Source organism: Xyrauchen texanus, chromosome 30 (genome assembly GCF_025860055.1).
Source record: "Xyrauchen texanus isolate HMW12.3.18 chromosome 30, RBS_HiC_50CHRs, whole genome shotgun sequence".
NCBI classification, from domain to species: domain Eukaryota; kingdom Metazoa; phylum Chordata; class Actinopteri; order Cypriniformes; family Catostomidae; genus Xyrauchen; species Xyrauchen texanus.
This window is the reverse complement of record NC_068305.1, coordinates 38,511,395-38,533,608: the sequence shown is the minus strand read 5'-3', so window position 1 is coordinate 38,533,608 and position 22,214 is coordinate 38,511,395. Positions and strand designations below refer to the sequence as shown.

General features: G+C 36.6%; 10 non-coding genes across 10 annotated transcripts; 3 read left to right on the top strand and 7 right to left on the bottom strand.

Annotated features, from left to right (window-relative positions):
* Positions 1-1,526: 1,526 nt before the first annotated feature.
* Positions 1,527-1,642, top strand: LOC127624480 (U5 spliceosomal RNA). Its single transcript, XR_007968183.1, has one exon. It is a non-coding gene; the product is annotated as a U5 spliceosomal RNA (small nuclear RNA).
* Positions 1,643-2,426: 784 nt separating this feature from the next.
* trnad-guc (transfer RNA aspartic acid (anticodon GUC)) lies at positions 2,427-2,498 on the bottom strand. Its single transcript has one exon. It is a non-coding gene; the product is annotated as a tRNA-Asp (tRNA).
* Positions 2,499-2,912: 414 nt separating this feature from the next.
* On the bottom strand, positions 2,913-2,984 carry trnad-guc (transfer RNA aspartic acid (anticodon GUC)). The gene has a single exon. It is a non-coding gene; the product is annotated as a tRNA-Asp (tRNA).
* A 142-nt stretch (positions 2,985-3,126) lies between these two features.
* On the top strand, positions 3,127-3,240 carry LOC127624460 (U5 spliceosomal RNA). The gene has a single exon (XR_007968164.1). It is a non-coding gene; the product is annotated as a U5 spliceosomal RNA (small nuclear RNA).
* A 1,220-nt stretch (positions 3,241-4,460) lies between these two features.
* LOC127624472 (U5 spliceosomal RNA) lies at positions 4,461-4,576 on the bottom strand. Its single transcript, XR_007968176.1, has one exon. It is a non-coding gene; the product is annotated as a U5 spliceosomal RNA (small nuclear RNA).
* Positions 4,577-10,686: 6,110 nt separating this feature from the next.
* LOC127624485 (U5 spliceosomal RNA) lies at positions 10,687-10,802 on the top strand. The gene has a single exon (XR_007968188.1). It is a non-coding gene; the product is annotated as a U5 spliceosomal RNA (small nuclear RNA).
* Positions 10,803-11,119: 317 nt separating this feature from the next.
* trnad-guc (transfer RNA aspartic acid (anticodon GUC)) lies at positions 11,120-11,191 on the bottom strand. The gene has a single exon. It is a non-coding gene; the product is annotated as a tRNA-Asp (tRNA).
* Positions 11,192-11,365: 174 nt separating this feature from the next.
* Positions 11,366-11,480, bottom strand: LOC127624481 (U5 spliceosomal RNA). The gene has a single exon (XR_007968184.1). It is a non-coding gene; the product is annotated as a U5 spliceosomal RNA (small nuclear RNA).
* Positions 11,481-11,983: 503 nt separating this feature from the next.
* trnad-guc (transfer RNA aspartic acid (anticodon GUC)) lies at positions 11,984-12,055 on the bottom strand. The gene has a single exon. It is a non-coding gene; the product is annotated as a tRNA-Asp (tRNA).
* A 3,725-nt stretch (positions 12,056-15,780) lies between these two features.
* LOC127624484 (U5 spliceosomal RNA) lies at positions 15,781-15,895 on the bottom strand. The gene has a single exon (XR_007968187.1). It is a non-coding gene; the product is annotated as a U5 spliceosomal RNA (small nuclear RNA).
* Between the last annotated feature and the right edge of the window lie 6,319 nt (positions 15,896-22,214).

Below are 22,214 nucleotides of genomic sequence, written 5' to 3'. Positions count from 1 at the left end.
TTTTACAATTGGAAACGATAACAGAACAAATGGTGTGAACGGTAATTTGCTTTAGGCCTCATTAGACCACAAAAATTAGGACCTGTAGGTGTCAAGCTCTTCTGCCATTTTGTTAATGTGGTGAAGGTGAGAATTGTGAACCCCTTTTCTCATTGAAAAATAGACTTAAAACATCTGTTGAGCTATAAGAAGATGGCAACGGTGAGTCTTGGTTAACACGGATTGATAATTTTAACGAAATTGATAGTGTTGTAAACTTCAGTGATTGTGTGTGGGAATCAAGGTCGCTTGGTAAACATCGGTGATGTGTGTGATTTCTATGATATTGTGCTAACTTCAACAGTCGATAATTACTTGTTATGTCTTCTATTGTTAGCTTAAATCGTGTTTGGGCTGTAGTGCAATAACGTCCATCACCACTATTTAACAGAACGAGAGTGATTGAGTATGTGGCTGCTGGTTCCCGCGCTCGTCTGTTAGAAAAAACCGTGGAAAACTTTACTCGCTTCACATAAGTATATACAGCATATTGTTGTTAAAATAAACAATATCACTTAATAATACTATCTTAAATGCTATTAATTTTGTCTTAATACTGTTCCTCGCAACTTTATTTGTTGTTTTTACAAAGGTTGTATCTCTATCTTGACGATTTTGTGTTGTGAGGCAGCTTTGTTGGTTTGGAAACCTATTCAGTAGATTTTCGGTGCTTTATGTTCTTGGTTTCTTTTGAATAATTTAAGATTTATATATAAACTATAATGAACATTTTATTAAATATAGGCGCTTTAGTTCGCTTGCTAATGCTTGATTTTGAATACATTGTTGTGAAGAACTTTTATACTGCTGTATCTCCGCGCTTTTACCATGGTAAAGCGTAAACTGTCAACTGGCGTGTTACGACATTAAGTCATTGTTTGCGGATAACTGTTAAAATGAATGGGGAGAGCCGTAAAGTGTAATCTTGCTGTCGCAAACTTGTCCGTGATTCTTTTATAAAAACATACATTTTATCGTAATAAACTCCACAGGTAGTTCACTCCAAAAGGATTGTTTGGTGTAAAACATGTTGGACAGTTGGTAAGTTCATTAAGTGATTTTAGTTTCCTAAAAATAGCAGTTTGTTCAGCATACTGAAGCATCTCCTCCATAGACTACAAGTAAAAATATATGAACTCCACGCCAGTGTACCCATAGAATATATGTGTGACCGCCGCATTTTGCATCGCTTTGTTAATCTTGTTGGTTCTATTCAATAGAAGGGCTCTGGTGTGTGTTGGAGGCGGGTGATCAAACCTGACGTTGTGCCTGTACCCACAATGCAATGTTGTTCGTTTCACTTCGCAAAGTATTTTTTTTATTTATTATTCGTTTAGTTTGCAGTTTGGTGATATCATTCTAATAATAAACTCATTACTGTTAGTTATGTTATATATGCTCTTAATGGCTGCCATATTCTTACTAACCGTTCTTGTGAAATGTGTTTCACTCACTCGAGTATCTGCTCGTATCTGTGTTTCGTCAGTACACTCATGTTTCTCTTCATATCGCATAAATCTTTCGCCTTTTACTAAAGATTTCCGTGGGGAGGAACACAATGAGTATTAAGTAATTTTTTGATGCCCTGCTTTATGGTGGGGCTTCCCAATGATGTGAAAAGATAGAGTTGATTTATTGAATTATTATTTATGTGGTTTAGTTACTGCTTCATTATGATAGTTTATTAATATTCTGTTAATGTAGGCCTAAATGTGAAGTTCTGGATTGTTTTATTGCTTTGTTGTCTGCAAGTGAATGACGTGATCAAGTATAACTTGATATTTTAGCGGATTCTTTTGATTGTTTGTAGCGAATCTGCAGCAGCTTGAAGGAAATATGTACAAGTACATGTTCTGTTATAATTAGTTTTTTTCTCGTTACAATTTGAGTTGTGTTATTATCGGTTATTCGTTGTATTAATGTCTGAAGGATCTGAATCATTAGGTTTATCTTTAAATATTTTATTATTTGTGTATTTTGGGGCAGCATTACTGGTTTGGTGACAGATTCCATAAAGTGGATCCTCTGTTTAAGGTTTAATAAAAAAATAATAAATATTTTGGGAAACAAAAACACTTTTGTTCTTTTAGATTGTTGTGAAGAAACAAAACACTTTTTCAAATGCAATAGAGGACTTATATTTTAAAAATGAAAATACCATGTGCTATAAAAAAAATATATACATGATTCTGCTTCTCAAATGTGTGAAAACCTGTAATTTGACAAAACTGTTACTGGATCTGACCTTGCTGACAGATATAGCAGAAGATCCTCGATTTCCTTAAAGCTTTTTTTAAGTCTTACAGGCCTTTATGGTCTCAGTCTCATTTGCCCACTCGTTGGGTTACCATTGACCTTTTAGATGATACAGTTAAAAAAAGATATTTCTCCCCGTCGGGGAATCGAACCCCGGTCTTCCGCGTGACAGGCGGAGATACTGTCCACTATACTAACGAGGAAGTGCCTCCAGATCTTGAAACAATTTGGTTGAAAATGGGACTGTGTGTTACTCTGGCTCTTTAATCTTGTTTTGAGGCAACAGCTAATGGCTTAAAGCATTTACCGCTTGAACGTTTACGTCATATACTCGTTTTGATCCTTCCTCAGATTTTGTTTAGGAAATAAGCGAAATATTTACAGTTTGGAAACAGTTGTTGGTTTTATAAACTGAGTTCAAGTGAGAGAAACGCATTTCACAAAAACGGTTACAGACATAAATACAACGAATAACCGACAATAACACAACTATGTTAAACTGTAACGAGAAACAAATCGTAACAGAAGTCTTACAGGCCTTTATGGTCTCAGTCTCATTTGCCCACTCATTGGTTTACCATTGACCTTTTAGATGATACAGTTAAAAAAAGATATTTCTCCCCGTCGGGGAATCGAACCCCGATCTTCCGCGTGACAGGCGGAGATACTGTCCACTATACTAACGAGGAAGTGCCATTAGAATTTGGCTCTTTTGAGGGAACAGCTAATGGCTTAAAGCATTTACCGCCGTTCAGGCTTAAACGTTCAGTTTACGTCATATACTCGTTTTGATCCTCCCTCAGAATTTTTTAGGAAAACAGCGAAATATGTACATTTAGTGTTTCTTTTCATATCGCATAAATCTTTCGCCTTTTACTAAAGATTTCCGTGGGGAGGAACACAATGAGTATTAAGTAATTTTTTGATGCCCTAAACTGCGGGTCTTCCTGATGATGTGAAAAGACAGAATTCAGTTAATGATTTTTAGTATATTGATTAGTGATTTTCTTTATTCTATATGACAGTTATTTAATATTATGTTAATGTAAATGTCAGCAGTCTTCTGGAATGTTTTATTGCTTTGTTGTCTGCAAGTGAATGACGTGATAAAGTATAACTTGATCTTTTAGCGGATTCTTTTTATTGTTTGTAGCGAATCTGCAGCAGCTTTAATGTTCTAAAACTGAAAGAAAAAAGGAAATATAACAGTACATGTTCTGTTTTGATTTGTGTTATATAAGTTTTTAAGTGTTATTATCGGTTATTCGTTGTAGGCCTATTTATGTCTGTTGCCGTTTTTGTGAAATGTGTTTCTCTCACTTGAACTCAGTTTGTAAGACCATCATTAGTTTTTACTAAAGATGTCTGTGGGGATAAATAAAATTAGTATAAGTAAAATGTGTGATGATGACCTGTTTAATCTTTGGGCTTCTGTCGAAGTACTGAAGTACTTGTCAGATATTGCAATTTGTACAGAGAAGTATAATTGTGTGGCAGATGTGGTTGGATTAAGTTTTGTGTAAAATGATATCGGTTAATAGTCGTTCGTATGTTCATTTAATTTGTGTTTGCTTTAAGGTTTGTGTGGCAGTCGACCAAAACAATAATTCTCCCCGTCGTGTAATCGAACCCCGGTCTTCCGCATGATACTAACGACAGTGGACAGTATCTCCGCCTGTCACCCGGAAGACAGGGGTTCGATTCCACGACGGGGATAATTGTTTTTAGAAATGATTATCTAAAAGGTCAACGTCAGAGTGTGTAAATCTTCCTCTTTACTCTTGTTTTGAGGAAACAGCTAATGGCTTAATGCATTTACTGCCTTGAAAGTTTACTACAAATACTCATTTTGATCCTCCCTCAGAAATATTTAGGAAAAAAGCGAGTGATTTCCAGTTTAAAGACAGTTGTTGGTCTTATAAACTGAGTTCAAGCGAGAGAAGCACAATCAAAGAATCCGCAAGAAGACCAAACTATATACTTTAGCATTCACTAGTACACAGTAAAACTTTCGGGAAGACTGCTTCACGTTTACATACTCAGTAATAATAATGGACATTAATTCTATTATTACAGAAATGTGCAATTATAAAACTATTTACAATAAATAATACAATTAACACTTCCTAATTATTATTCCATATCTGATCTTTACATGTAAAGGAAGCCCTACGGTTAAGTAGGGCATCAAAAAATTACTTAATACTCATTGTGTTCCTCCCCACGGAAATCTTTAGTAAAAGGCGAAAGATTTATGCGATATGAAGAGAAACATGAGTGTACTGACGAAACACTAGATACGAGCAGATACTCGAGTGAGTGAAACACATTTCACAAGAACGGTTAGTGACATTATGGCAGTCATACAGAGCATATATAACATAACTGACAGTAATGCGTTTATAATTAGAATGATACCACCAAACTGCAAACCCAATGACTAATAAATAATAAATAAAATAAAAATAAATACTTTGCGAATTAAAACGAGCAACATTGCATTGTGGTTAGAGGCTCAACGTCCGGTTTGATCACCCGCCTCCAACACACACCAGAGCCCTTCTATTGAATAGAGCCTACAAGATTAACAAAGCGATGCTAAAAGCTGCGGTCACACATATATTCTATGGGCGGTACACTGGCGAAGCTATCAGATATTTGTAATTGTACTATATGGAAGAGATGTTTCAGTATGCTGAATAAACTGCTTTTTTGAGGAAACAGCTAATGACATCATGCATTTACCGCCTGAACTACCGCCGTAATTTTTTACGAAACTTTTAAAAGTTTACGACACTATCAATTTTATGAATTCACCATTAAAATGATAAATCCATGTTAACCAAGATCCACCTTCGCCATCTTCTTAACGTTCAACAGATGTCACGCGTTTTACAAGTCTACCTTTTCAATGAGGAAAAGGGTTTACAATTCTCAACATCAACACATTAACAAAATGGCAGAAGAGCTTCACCTACAGGTCCTAATTTTTGTGGTCTAATGAGGCCTAAAGCAAATTAGCGTTCACAACATTTGTTCGGTGATATGCATTTTCCCCATACAATTGTAAAATATATTTTTATAAATAAAACACGTGAAAGCAGTCAGGGTTTTTTAAAAAAAAACAAAGAAAATATATAAAATGAATAATAATTAATGAAATTAATAACAACAGGCATTTGACCAGGTCATCTCAAAGCCCATCAGCCCCTGCTGCACACAGATTTATAAAACATGCACAGCCTACCTTTTTGTCACACTCCAACTTTTATAACATGATGTCAATTAGCATTTTAAACTATATTTATCATGCTAATATATGCATATTATTTGCAAAATTGGACAGTAGTTCTTAGTGAAATCAGAATTTGCGATGGATCATCAAGTTCTCATTGATCACAGCATATGAAGACATTGTGCCAGATGAGAGTGTCACGTTTCTGGCAACTTTACGTGTGTGATCTGACCTGAATACCTGGCCAAAAGTGCCTTATAGGACCTGAGTGAAAGCCAACTCCTGCCGCTGATATTCTTGAGGAAGAATATCATTGTATCCTTGTAACCCCCAAACAGTGCTTTTGTGTCATCCTTCCTTAGGGATCCCATGATGGTCATCTGCCCATACAGCCCTGCTTCAGCATCTTTGGTGTTCTGTACGCTGAGCAGGTAGGCAAGGTGGGCTCTTTCATATTTAGTGCAGGTTTGCCATATCGTTAGGTGATTTGTATATATATAAACTAACTTTTTACAACAATGCGGTATATTCTTCTGTGAAGTGAATAGAGTAACAGCATTTTTGATTTTTTTTTCTATCAGTCAAGCGCGGTAAATTCTTCTTTCAATTTTGTGTTGGTTGGCAAACAAACTTATTGTGCATTTCCGCCACCTACTGAGATGGAGAGTGGAGCATCAATGCTGAGGGGAAAAAATCAGTACTAAATTATTTTAATTAGATTTGTTGCTTTTAAATATTATACTAAAACCATATAAACTCAATCCGTTCATACCTAATGACTTGATTTTCAAAGCATGACCCTTTCATTATTATATCCTATGCACTGTATTAACACATGCTCCACTGTCTCTGGTAGTCCACTTGTACTACACAAGCCTGTATCATGTTTTCCTATGGTAAAGACTGATTAAGTGCTTTATGCCCTATTCAGAGATGTGATAACAGAATCCGCCCTTCTATTACCACAAATCGATCTCTTATGACCTACTTTCCTATGTATACTATACAAGTGCCTTACTTTTGAGCACGGGAAGCAGCAGCCACATTCTCCATCACTCTCGTTCAGATACTTCAGTGGTGGTAGACGGTATTGCACTACAGCCAAACACGATTCAAGCCAATAATCCAAGCCATAACAAGTAATTATGATTTTGAACAACGATTGTAGAAGTTAGCACAATATCATTCAAACTCTTCAGACATTCAAACCGCCCAGTTCCGACATTCTGGGTGTAATAAATGCTTAAAAAGTGGCACAAATCATATACACAATAAAATTACCAGTTTGACATGTATTGTTAATATTACTGCTGCATATGTAACAGTAAAGAGTGAACTATTCAGTGGTTAAATTGGCTTTTGTAGGGAGGGGGAGCCCTTATTTACGGTGAATGGTCATCATTTAAAATCCCGCCGTAAAATGACTTAATGTGTTTTTACACCAAAGGGGCTCTTTTTCCAGTATTAATGTGTAAGTTAGGGTTGAGTAGTTATTCAAACAAAGACAAATACTTTACAATTCACTTATTTTATTATTATTTTTTATTTATGCAATTTAGAAACGTTTAAGTCCCTTCGCACCTGTATGTTAATGTAACTCTTGCAGTAATTATTTATCATATTCATGCTGCCTGTGTTATTCTGTTGAGTGTTGAAAAACCATCGAGGAGAAACGCATCATGAAAAGTTTTAGAAAGAAAAAAAAAAGAGTAAACTCGTCCGCTTTGCGACAAACATTAGTCGTTCTATACATTTTTTTTATTTTATTTATTTATTTTTTATTATTATTATTATTAAAACTGAATAATAAATTAACAGGGAAGTAGAGATGGCAAAATAAATGTATAATCTCCACCTTTATTGAGTTTTGTAATGCCTGATAGAAAAGTATCTATCTTTGAGAGCAATATAATACTTTAGGCAATTGCAGAATAGTCCCATTAGTCACAGATACACTTCAGAAAATTGAGTACACAACTATTTCTGGGCTTAAAAGTTACAACAAACCAAATCAATGCAGAACATTGTATATCAAAAGCATTACAATGTGGCCCCCCATGCACTACTTAAAGCCCAATGTGGCCCCTTTACCAAAATAGTTACAAATATTAATAATTACACACATCACCTTTACAAATTTGTTTCAGGATTTTACACGTAGTAAAAGTAAAATGTTTCAGTTTCATATGAAATAATCTAAAGGTAGAATTATTAGAATTATTATTAGACATCAACAGTGGCCGTTTAAAGTTTCAAGATGTGTTTCAGCTAGTATTTATTTTTCATAAATACATTAATTTATTATTATTATTTAAGACTATAGCACACTGACCTAACCATGGTAATGAGGAGCCTTTCCTTCTGTGTAATATGTGTATAAATATGTAATATTATGTAATAAATGAGATAATAATGGGCCCATATTAAGTACAGTTTCTGTAGATTTTGACATCAACAACAACAATAATGTCACATGATGCATGTCCTTGTACTGGAAAATCTATGCAACATAAAAGGAAATGCAACCCAGGATACATTAAATACAGGTTATGTTTAATCTATGGCAGGATCGACACAGAGGCGTTTCCAGCATTGAAACTCATAGGCACATAATAATAAGCAATAATAATATAAATGGGGGTCTGGGGACCTCCCCAGGAAATGTTGGCCATTAAACACTTCATTTCCTGCATTCAGGTGCATTTTTTTAGCATTTTAAATGATAGGTAAAAGATAGAATGCTTTATTTGTAGAACTGTAACAGCTATTCACAGAAACACAAATAAATAATACATGAATATTAAATAATTAATAATGTATCCTGAATTTTACTTGTAACATTGGATAATGGGAAAAGGTAGAGGTGACTTGTTGAGTCAGTGACATGAATCTAATTATCTATTAATCTAACCAAATTAACCTCAAAAACATGAAGTTTAGTACTGTTTTCCGAGCTCACTCACTTTGGGATTGTAGCCGAGGCCGTTTGCTGGCCTCAGGAGGTGGAGGACTGCCGTCTTGACGGCGCTTAAAAATTGCCGGATATCCATTTTTACATTAGACGTTTGGGCTAGTGAGTGACGGATGAATCTTGATGCAGTCTGCTGCTTCCTGCTGATTGGTCAACAAGACAGCACGCTGTATATAGCTGGTAGTAGTCAATATCGATGCACGCGCATGGGAAACACTGGCAGCAGCGCATAATGAAAGACATCGTCTTAGGTTTAACAACCTATGAAACTAATAATGAACAATATGAAACTAAAACGACATAAGCTTAATTTAAAATGGCTTAGGAACTATCTATTTAGAGGTGGATAAACGCAATTTAGAGGTGGATAAACCCACTTTGGAGGTGGGTAAACGCTATTTCCGAATTTTGGGAGGTGCGTAAACGGCGTTTATGTGCGTTTAGCCTCCACTACATCCCTGAATAACGTTAATTTACACATCGTGTTTCAATCGCCAAATCAGATGTATAGGCTACTTCATCTACATTCCTCACGAGAAACGGATTATGGCTCACAAAATGGATTAGCTATAGGCGAAATAGTAAGGTCCCACGTACTTTAATACAGTACATGTTCTGCATTAATACCACAGTGAGTAACTTACAGGGCTAGTAAGTTAGACCAGGGTTTGCTTAAGAGCCTTCACCGACCTGAGCTTAATGATGAGGGAACGGCGCCAGTAGATAACTCTTCTTGCCTCCCTCGTATCGTTCATGACTCCTTATTTTACTTTTTAAAAAGTGTCTAATGTCCATAATAGCTACCACCAGAAGCCACAAACAACAATGACAGTCAAGCCCTAAAGCTGTAAGTTAACCGATGACTCTTTCAGGCTCTCTCCTCTGGTGCGCACTCTAAATACAAGCATTCTGTAACCATAGTAACTTTGATCTGCTTGAACACATTTTAATCGTCTTTAATACATGATTCCGAAGGATAGATTAAAAGACCCGGTACATTTTTTTAAATAAATACAAAATTATTAAAAAATAATCATAATTATCAATAAATTCAATTTTTGGCTGAAGCCCCGGATGCCCATGTCTAACGACGCGCCTGCTGCTGTTAACTCGCCACTAAGTAACGTTAGTTGATGTCAGCTCCTCCCCTACCTGCTGCATATTCAACAGAGAGGAATAAACGGAGTCACCCATAGGCTACCGACAGCAAAGGAACTTATTCTATAGGCTAGATTATGCCTATGTCTATTTTTACAGGCTGTATGCAGTATGTGCAAAGCCAAAACACAATGAAATAAGGCAACTTATGATTTCGGGGGTTTACATAGGCTTTTGTCCGGTTTCATATTTGTTAGTCAACTTTTCAAAATTCATTCGGGGCTAAACTCAAAACATTTAAAATCGGCTGCCGCCGCCTCTGAAGGAGACGGAGCTGAGCTCCGTCAGGGTGTGTTGTGGACCTGAGGAGGCGGAGCTGCGCTCCGGCCCAATTTAACCTCTGGAACTATTGCAACATTTTGACAGTAGAGGGTGTACATTTGGGATTGTGTGAAGTAGCAGTTTCATCCAATTGCAGTCTGCAAAGACGAACTGAGCTGTGTTTCACTGTCTGCCTCAGTTTTCCAAGTGAGGAAAACTCATCTCGCAGGATCAGGGTCAAAGGGCACGAGGAAAGACATGTCCGACAATAACACAAATAGGCCTATGTTAAATTGTAACGAGAAACAAATCGTAACAGAACAGGTAGCGTAGCCGTTACTTTCCTCTTTCTTTCAGTTTGAGCACATTAAAGCTGCAGATTCGCTACAATCAAAGACTCCGCAAAAAGAACAAATTATATACTTTAGCATTCGCTACTACACAGCAGTAAAACTTTCTGGAAGACTGATTCACGTTTACATACTCAGTAATAATAATGGACATCAACAGTTATAGACATGAATTATATTGTTACAATAATATGCAATTGTAAAATCAATAATAAGTATACTATCTGCATTAATAAATTATTATTCCAAATCTGATCTGTACATCTGTAGGAAGCCCCACATTTAAGTAGGGAATCAACCCCCGTGGGCGTGGCCTAAATACGCTCTGTCTCTATGGCTGCCAAATTCTTACTAACCGTTCTTGTGAAATGTGTTTCACTCACTCGAGTATCTGCTCGTATCTGTGTTTCGTCAGTACACTCATGTTTCTCTTCATATCGCATAAATCTTTCGCCTTTTACTAAAGATTTCCGTGGGGAGGAACACAATGAGTATTAAGTAATTTTTTGATGCCCTACTTTACTGCGGGGTTTCTTGATGATGTAAAAATACAGAATTAAGCAATTTGTATACATTATTTAATGTTTTATATTTATTAAATGTTTTTTACAGTAATTACAACTCTTTATAATCATTTTTAATTATTATATGACAATTTGAAGTAGTTTTCTGGAAAGTTGTATTGCTTTGTTGTCTGCAAGTGAATGACTTGTGATAAAGTATAGCTTGATAATTTAGGAGATTCTTTTGATTCGTCCGTCTTTTTCCGTCCTTATAGGCCTTTAGTGTCTCAGATTTGCCTATTCTGACCATTTACCTTTTAGATAATAATGTAAAAAAAAGATATTTCTCCCCGTCGGGGAATCGAACCCCGGTCTTCCGCGTGACAGGCGGAGATACTGTCCACTATACTAACGAGGATGTCTAAGGATCCAACATTCACTATATTGAATATCATTCAAAATTAATGGGAATCAATAGTAATTGACATTAATTACATTGTTACAAATATGCGCAATTATGAAAGTATATATAATGATACTATCTACAATTCTTGATAATCATTACAAATCTGATTTTTACATCTTTAGGAAAACCCCACAATAGGGCGGGGCATCAAAAAATTACTTAAGACTCATTGTGTTTCTCCCCACGGAAATCTTTAGTAAAAGGCGAAAGATTTATACGATATGGAGAAAAACATGAGTGTACTGACAAAACTCTAATACGAGCAGATACTCGAGTGAATGAAACACATTTCACAAGAACGGTTAGTGACATTACAGGATAAGCGGTTGACGATGGATGGATGGTTATAGTGACATTATGGCAGTCATACAGAGCATATAACATAACTAACAGTAGGATTAAAGCATAAAAGATTAACAAAGCGATGCTAAAAGCTGCGGTCACACATATATTAGCCTATATGGGCGGTACACTGGCGAAGCTATCAGATATTTTTAATTGTAATATATGGAGGAGATGCTTCAGTATGCTGAATAAACTGCTTTTTTTGAGGAAACAGTTATATATCTTTTTATTATACAGATCAAAGTAAAACATTATTGAATCTGTCTACAAACCAGTAATGCTGCCCCATAATACACAAAAAGAAAAGAGATAAAGAATTATGTAAAGTCCTTGGAGACCACCGATTTGGCCACTCTGACCATTGACCTTTTAGATAATAATGTAAAAAAATAAATATTTCTCCCCGTCGGGGAATCGAACCCCGGTCTTCCGCGTGACAGGCGGAGATACTGTCCACTATACTAACGAGGAACTGTCTACAAGTGTTTACCGGAATTGTAGTAGGCCTACACTCTGTCCGGTTACAGTAAATGTATACAGTAAAAGTCCTCAATGTACCCGAACATGTAAAATGAGTACATCCTCGTTAATACAGTATTTCAGACTACAGGCCAGCACTCAAGCGGGACTCGACGCAACTGAGTGCGACTCGGGCGGTAAAACACTCGTGTGTGCGGGGTGCGGGAGAATACAATTATTCGCGGGACTTCCGCAAAATAGAAATATTCAAAAATAAAATATATACAAATAAATACATAGTAATTCATCAACTGCACAAGAACATTTTCTCCGCTGAACATCGACGGCTCCTCTGTGAAGATCGTTAAGAGCACCAGATTCCTTGGTGTTCACCTGGCGGAGAACCTCACCTGGTCCCTCAACACCAGCTCTATTACCACTGCCTGGTTTGGGACTTGCACCGTTTCAGACCGCAAAGTCCTGCAGAGGATAGTGAGGACAGCTGAGAAGATCATCGGGGTCTCTCTTCCCTCCATCAAAGACATTTACACAAAACACTGCATCCGCAAAGCAACCCGCATTGTGGACGACCCCACACACCCCTCACACAAACTCTTCACCCTCCTGCCGTCTGGAAAGAGGTACCGAAGCATTCGGGCTTTCACGGCCAGACTGTGTAACAGCTTCTTCCCCAAGCCATCAGACTCCTCAATACTCAGAGACTGGACTGACACACACACACACGTGTCCTGAGTTGCACTTTAATTATTGTCACTTTCAGGCCCGTCGCCAAGGGGGGGCATTGGGGGACAGTACCCCCCCAAATGACTTAGTGTGTTCCCCTAATCGTTTGATATTAAAAGTCTACGATTGTGATCATTTTCACTTTCTCATCAAGTTATTTCAGCAGAACTTATCTCACAGGAACAGTAATCTCTACAGCGGTAGATATGCATAACACATACACATTATCTTCAGAAATGATTCAGAAAATTAATTACTCAACGCATTATTACACAGAACGTAACTTGAAATATAATTATATTCATAAATGACTGTTAAAACATCCCAAAACAGCACCCAAACATTGCAAAGACCTACTCCATTAATTATTCAAATACAACAGCCAATGGCAAGTCTCCAGCAGCAGACCTTTCAATATGTTATTTTTGTGTTAGTAGTTTTATTTATTCAAATTACAATATGCAGTTTGTGTGTAAGTATATATATATATCATATAAATCATGCAATTCATTTAGTTAAGCATAGAGAATTGTTTATACGTAATTCCTTTGCGTAGCTCAGCTGCGCATTGCATGCGATCTCAGAATCAAATTTTGGCGGTTTTGTAGACCTACAGCAAAGCTATGGATATAAGAAAGTGGTTTAAAGATTCGTCGTTGACAAAGACGACTTTGACCAACAACAACGTGTGTGGAGACGACTCTGGAGCTAATGAGATGGTAATTGAGAATTTGATCATTAAGTCTTACAAGGAGATCATTTCTTTGCTTTCGGAGATCGACGCAGAGCGCACATATGGTGCTGAGGTGAGGATGGAGGCCATTGGGCTTTTGAGGGAAATTTCTCAGCCTGCGTTTATGTTCATCGCACACTTTGTAAAGACAGTGTTGATGTTGCTGGATGGCCCTAACAAGCTTTTGCAAAGTGAGGACATGGACCTGTTGACTGGGTTGGAACTGGTCGCGAGTGCCTCTAAGTGTGTGAGTGAACTCCGCTGTGAGGCCAAGTTCACAGAGCTGTGGGATGCAGTCACCGATTTGGAGGTTACTTCCGCACCTTCAAAACGGCAGCGCACAGTAAATAAGAATTTACACCCGTATTTCGTTGAAGAAACAACAGGACAAAAGGACAATGACAAACCAGAGCTACGAAGCTACGAAGGCTTTATTACAGTGCACTTGACACACTTCTTGGATAAATCAACCATCGCTTCGGTGAGCGCAACACACAGCTTGCGCAATCGCTGATTGCTTTGAACCCAGAGAGCGATCAATTTTTGAATCCGAAGTTACTTCAGCACATCATGTCATTAACAAAATCAACCATCGTTGAGACAGAATGTATTGTTGCTAAACAGTTTATTTCTACACAAATAAACAAAGAAGGAAACGCGAAACTGACAACACAAAATCTCCTTTCAAAGTACCACAAAACATTAGAAGCAATGCCAAGTGTACTGACAGCTTTGAAGACCGGATTGACGCTTGGTGCTTCAACCGCAATGTGTGAAAATTCATTTTCAGTTTTGAGGAATGTATTCACCGACCACAGACGTTCTATGCGGCACACACGCAAGGCCCAGCTCATTCAGCTGGCATTTGAGAAGGATCTCACACGCAAGTGTCAACATGAATGGAAAGATAATGTTCTTCGGAGATTTCACTCGGAGACCCGCCGCCCTCAACTATTTTAATCAATTGTGAATACAATGCTTGCCTGCTTCATTGCTAAATTTTTATTGCAGTATGTTATGCATTGCTTTTATTATTGTTGTGTTGTTCTTGGATCCAGCTAGTTAGCCATGCTCTTTTGCTTTCATTCAAAAGAAAAAATATCCAGAGAGATACAGAGAGAGAGAGAGAGAGAGAGAGAGAGAGAGAGAGAGAATAAAACGTATTGCTCAACAAGAGCTGAAGTCTCTGTGTATAACAAAAAAAAAAAGAATTTTATTGCAGTATGTTATGCATTGCTTTTATTATTGTTGTGCTGTTGGTGGAAACCAGGAGCTTTTGTGACTCGTGTTTATGAAGTGTTGTAGAGTCATAAATCAAATTGGTTTTGGTGTAGTTTTAGGTTGGACTTGTAATGAATGATATGCATTACGTTGATCGTGCTTGTTACTCAAGAAAGCCACTAGATGGCACTGTGTTGTGTATGTGACGAACAATGCAGATTAACAAAAAATATAGGCTACTAGAAATGTTAAGAGAAAATAAACAGAAACGTTGAGATCATACGGTGAAGTATTTTATTTGAATAATTGAACAAAACAAGACTATTGTGGTCTATTTTAAGTTATAGCCTAATATGGGTTGTTGTTTTGGTCTGTCTCAGATCATTAAAAAAGTATGCCCCCTATGAAAATTAAATGCCCCCCCATTTGGTTTGTTCTGGCGACGGCCATGGTCACTTTATACCTGGCTGCTACCTCAATCTCATAGCATGTTATGTTTACATTTGGCATTTTTATAAACTGTCATCTTTTTGCACTACTGTGTACTGGCGGCGCTGCATTGTCTCTCACGGTGTCTATTGTACGGTTCATTTTTAATAATTGTATTGTAGCCTACTGTCCCGTACTTTTTGCACATGTTTTCACGTGCATTTTATAAAGGCATGTTATTTAGTCTGTCTAGTCTCGTGTGGTTCTGTGTTTGCACTATGTTGTTTTATGTAGCACCATGGTCCTGGAGGAACGTTGTCTTGATTCACTGTGTACTGAACTAACTATATATGGTTGAACGACAATAAAAACCACTTGATTTGCTCAAGTGTTGATTTGAAGATTCGCTACAAACAATCAAGAATCCGTAAATAATACACTTTATCACAAGTCGTTCATTAATAAACTACACTGCAGTAAAAACGTCCAGACTTCTGCACGTTTCTACACTTTAACGATTGATGACATAAACATTCGCTATTTAAAGAACAAATTCTCACACAACAATTAAATCATACAAACTAAATCTTTTTTTTAACATCTTTAGGAAACCCCACAATTAAGCGGGGCATCAAAAAATTACTTAATACTCATTGTATTCCTCCCCACGGAAATCTTTAGTAAAAGGCGAAAGATTTATGCGGTATGAAGAGAAACATGAGTGTACTGACGAAACACAGAGACGAGCAGATACTCGAGTGAGTGAAACACATTTCACAAGAAAGGTTAGTGACATTATGGCAGTCATACAGAGCATATATAACATAACTGACATTAATTAGTTCATTATTAGAATGATACCACCAAACTGCAAACCCAATGACTAATAAATAATGGGGAAAAAAATTACTTGAAAAGTGAAACGAACAACATTGCATTGTGGGTACAGGCACAACGTCCGGTTTGATCACACACCAGAGCCCTTATATAGAGGGGATCGTATAAGATTAACAAAGCGATGCAAAATGCGGCGGTCACACATATATACTATGGGTACACAGGCGAGACCACCAGATATTTTTAATTGTTGTCTATGGAGTATGATGAATATACTGCTTTTTTTTAATTTTTTTTTTTAGGAAAGAGCTAATCACTTAATGAGCTTACCCACTGTCTAACATGTTTTACACCACACAATCCATTAGAAGTGAACTGTGTAGAGTTTACTACGCTAGAATTCAAGTTTTATAAAAGATTATCGGACAATTCTGCGTCAGCAAGTTGCAATTTACGGCTCAAACCATTCATTTGAATGGATATCCGCAAACGGTGACTTACTGTCGTAACCCGCTAGTTGACCATTTACACTCTGCTATGGTAAACGGAGTTTGACATCTAAGTATAAACGTTCTTCACAACAATTTAGACACACAATCTCAAGCATTACCAAGCGAAATAAACGATAATAAACATAATGATGCCTCACAACACAAAAAGAGGTAAAGAATCGTCAAGATAGAGATACAGCCTTTGTAAAAACAAACAAAAAAGTTGTGAGGAACAGCTTTAAGACCAACTGAATAACATTTAAGATATTAGTATTATTACGTGATATGTTATAAAATAAACAATATTTAAACAACAAAACAATACGGTGGAACCAACAGCCACATTCCCCGTCACTATCGTTCAGTTACTGCAGCGATCCCCAAGTGGTGATGGACAGTATTGTACTACAGCCAAACACGATTCAAGCCAACAATCGAAGACATAAGTCATCATTAGTATTATTATTTTTTAACAACGATTGATTAAGTTAGCACAATTTCATACAAACTCTTCACATCACCTATTTTGACCTTGATTTTCCGCCAAATACCTGGTGTTCCATCGCCGTTTCCCCACACACAATCACTGAAGTTTACGACACTATCAATTTTGTGAATTCACCATTAAAATTCTCAATCCGTGTTAACCAAGATCCAGCTTCGCCATCTTCTTAAAGTTCAACAGATGTCACGCGTTTTACAAGTCTATCTTTTCAATGAGAAAAAGGGTCCACAATTCTCACCTTCAACAAAATGGCAGAAGAGCTTCACCTACAGGTCCTCATTTTTGTGGTCTAATGAGGCCACAATTAGCGTCCACACCGTTTGCTCCGTAATATGCATGTTTTCCAATACAATTGTAAAATATTTGTGTAAATAAATAAACACAAGAAAGCAGTCAGGGATTAAAAAAAAGAAAAAGTAAATAGAAATTAATAATAACAGGCATTTTACCTGGTCCTCTACAAGCCCATCAGCCCCTGCTGCACACAGTTTTATTAGACATTCACAGGCACAAGAGTCAGTAGCCTACCTTTTTGTCACACTTTTAACTTTTATAACATCATATCAATTTGCATTTTTAAACTACACTTGTGCTAAAATATGCTTATTAATTGCAAAATTGGAAAGTAGTTCTAAGTGAAATCTGAATTTGCGCTTGATTTTTTTGAACAAAGTGTGGAATGGTTTTCATAAACACTTTGAGGAAGTGTGAATACTTTCTGATCATATGAATACTTTCTGATCATATGAATACTTTCTGACCATATGAATACTTACCAGAAAAAAGCACTTGTTCTTGCACACCAATTGAACCCAAACATTCTCATACAGTACTTCTATATTTTCTCCATGCTTTCCATAAAGTTCCTCTAAGAGAAAATTTCATGATGACTGCTTTAAAAAAAAAAAAGAAAATCAAGAACAATTGCTTCAAACGCAGCAAGACAAATTTGGAAATGGTCTTTACGGGTCAGCATTTTGTTATGCAACTTTTACCATTATATGTTTACTTCTTAATGACATCATGCATGCAAAATTAACGTTCAGGCATTCTGTGAGTAATACATGCTTAAAAAGTGGCACAGTTCATACACACAATAAAATTGGTGGAAATGTTGTTGCAAAAGGACAAGTATTGTTAGTTTTTCTCAATCGCTTTGGCACAATTGTCGAATGACTATTAAACTTCATCAAACTATATGACTAACTATATGAACATTAGGTCATTTGTTCACAACTATAGTCATTTATAATCGCTTTGAGACAAAATGCATTGAGTAAGCCTTGCAGATCAAAATAGTTTGCATTAATTTGCTATTGAATGATATTACTCTCAAATGCAATTATACACATGTTTATTGTGTGAATCCCTACATGCTTAATAGAACAACCAACAATCACAATAACCTGTCGCATATATTAGATACATAATGTGGTATTGTTGTAATAGGCTAGTTGTCAGGTGGATAGACATGGGCTAGAAGGAAAACAATTCAATTTCCAATTTCACAATTTAGGGCAATGTATGTTAACTCCAGGTTGCTACGGGGGGATTGTCCCTGTAATAATTGCAATGTAAGTCGCTTTGGATAAAAGTGTCTGCCAAATGCATAAATGTAAATGTAGGTAAGAATTCATCATTACACAGTGCTGTAATCACCTTGTCTTTCAGAATTGACAAGTATATGCAGAATATGTTACACAATGTGGGATATGTGTAACTGTATGATTTTCAATAACTACTGTACATTTTAGAGAGTGATGGAAATGGAGGCGGATGAATCCACACACATTTTTGTGTATGTTGATGATGCAGGATTCAACTTTACCAAAGTCAGGAGACGTGGCCACAGAGCCACTGTTGATGTGCCGGGCCAGCGTGGAGGGAACTTTACAATGTGTGCTGCTATATTTGGGAATCGTGTACTCAGCCACATTCCCATCATTGGGCCCTATAACACACAACGTCTCCTCAATTTCCTGGAAACTCTTTACAGGGATATCATTCCTGAGAATGAGGGGGGTTGGTAAGAAATGACTTGCCAACGTATGTTATAATTTGGGACAACAGAAGTTTCCATCATTTGAAATACTCCCCATTCCTAAATCCAATTAAGGAGTTATTTTCTGCATTGAGATGGAGGGTCTATGTTCACCGTCCTCATGACCAGTTGTCCTTACTGGGTGGAATGGATGCTGGTTGTGAGGATATCACAGCAGATTGATTTAGGGGGTGGCAGCGTCATTTTAAAAGATTTTTCCCACGTTGCATTGCAAGGGAGGATATCGGGCGTGATGTAGATGAAATGCTGTGGCCAGACAGAGAGAGATTGGAAGACCCAGGAGTCTGATGCCAACATATACAATGTTAGCAATTGGACAATATTACATAGTGGGTAACTATCACACTTTCAAAGTACACTGTCATTTGACAAGATGTCTTTGCATTTTGACTGTATGGGTCTAAGCAATGATAAAGGAACCTTTTGTTTTGATGACAATGATTTCTTCATTGATGGATTTATTTACATTTGAAACATGAGTTAATTCTTTTGATTGAGTAAACACCTTTTGCAGGTCACATAGAGTGTTGTGCTGAATGTACCACATATTGTAAGGATTCTACTAGTTTTACAATTGTAAATTTGTTTCAGTAAATGTGCCAGATTGATTGAGAAAAACTGTACTATTGCTGCTGCATGTGTAACAGTAATGAGTGAACTATTGCTAAGTTTTGACAGTAGAGGGTGTAATCTGTTTAAATTTGGGATTGTGTGAAGTAACAATTTCACCCCACCCCAAAGCAGTCTGCAAAGACAAACTGAGCTCTGCTTCACTGTCTGTCTGGTGATATACAAAGCGGGATATCTGGGATCATATTTAGCAGCCGAAGGTCCTGAAAACACATTATAATTTGAGTAGTATCACTGTAGTATGTGCAATTTAATTTGACATAGACAGGATGAACTAGATAATTACTGGATAACAATTAAAAAAAATTGCATCCTCTTGGTTCTCTTACTATGCAGTGTAGGACATTTTTGTGGAGACAAACTCAGCATCATCCACTCCAGTTCTTCATCCTCTTCCATTTCTATGAAATTACACAAATATATTAGTTGCCTGTAATAATCAATATTAAATACATTTTTTAAAGTAAAGTTTACTGACATGGTAGTTTAGAGGCAGAGCTTGAAGGAACAAGTGGCCTTGCAGAGAGAGTTGATGGTGAAGGGGCTTCTACAGTCAGATGGTACATTTTACTTTCAGGAAAACAGTTCTTCCCCATTATAAAGGCAGTATTCCCATCAGCCCTGATATTACAAACCTTCCTCCAACTGTCTTTTGCTCGTGCTTCAAATACAACTGAACTGTCATCCTCTGACAAAACTGCTACTGGATCTGGCCTTTCTGACAGATATAGTCAAATATCCTTAATTTCCTCAAAGCTGTTTGAATACTCAAGAATGGACAGGAGGCTATCCTTGCAAGGACCCTCTGGATTGAACTGCCCAGACTGTTCTTCCTTTTTAACCTTACTGGACAGGTACAAAGTGTAGCCAACATCATTCTCCAATAACCACTTAAAAGATTGACTACATTGTAAATCTCAGGAAATATTTTGTGAAATAAAATAATTTTGGGAATGACAATGATACCCAAAAAGTTATTCATTATGTTTCGTAAATTTAAAGTTCATTGACCCTTTTACACATTAATTATTGACTGTAGGCTTGTGTTGTTTAAGCATTTATCTAATGTTACACATACAAATGACATCAATTACCACATCAAATTGATAATCTACATTCATTAAAGATTTCATAATAGATGTAGATAAATGAACAAACATTTAACTTTACAAAAAATTCAACTATACTCCAATAAAATGAAACATACAACTGTATGTTTTTGTTTCCCAAAATGTCATTTTTTTATTAGATCAAAGTAAAAAATTATTGAATCTGTCTCCAAACCAGTAATGCTGCCCCAAAATACACAAAAAGAAAAGAGATAAATAATTATGTAAAGTCCTTGTAGACCTCCGATTTGCCCACTCTGACCATTGACCTTTCAGATAATAATGTAAAAAAAAAAGATATTTCTCCCCGTCGGGGAATCGAACCCGCGTGACAGGCGGAGATACTGTCCACTATACTAACGAGGATGTGTCTTCAATAGGTAGAACAATTTGTTACAAAATGGGACCTGTATGTTACTCTTTCTCTTTACTCTTGTTTTGAGGAAACAGCTAAAAGCTTAATGTATTTTCCGCCTGAAAGTTTACAACGTATAGGCTACTCACTTTGATCCTCCCTCAGAAATATTTAGGGAAAAAAGCAAAAGATTTACAGTTTAAAGACAGATGTCGGTCATGTGGGAGAAACGCATTTCACAAAAACGGTTTCAGACATAAATACAACGAATAACAGACAATAACACAAATATGTTAAATTGTAACGAGAAACAAATCGTAACAGAACATGTAGCGTAGCCGTTACTTTCCTCTTTCTTTCAGTTTGAGCACATTAAAGCTGCTGATTCGCTACAATCAAAGACTCCGCAAAAAGACCAAATTATATACTTTAGCATTCGCTACTACACAGCAGTAAAACTTTCTGGAAGACTGATTCACGTTCACATACTCAGTAATAATAATGGACATCAACAGTTATAGACATGAATTATATTGTTACAATAATATGCAATTGTAAAATCAATAATAAGTATACTATCTGCATTAATAAATTATTATTCCAAATCTGATTTGTACATCTGTAGGAAGCCCCACATTTAAGTAGGGAATCAAAAAAAGTATGTAATACGTTTGTGTAATAATAAACTAATTACTGTTAGTTATGTTATATATAGGCCTAGCCTACTCTTAATGGCTGCCATATTCTTACTAACCGTTCTTGTGAAATGTTTTTCACTCACTCGAGTATCTGCTCGTATTACTATTTCGTCAATTTATTCGAGTTTATATCTTTATCGCATTCATTTTTCGTCTTTATCTGAAGATATCCGTGGGGAGGAACACAATGAGTATTAAATTATTTATTGATGCCCTGCTTTACTACTGGGCATTTTAATGAAGTGAAAATTCAGAGTTGATTTAGTATTATCTCAGTGTATTGATTTAAGGTTTCCTGATCATTATGCATTTTTTACAAACATAAAGGCTTTAATGTTGAATAGGATCAATTCCAGA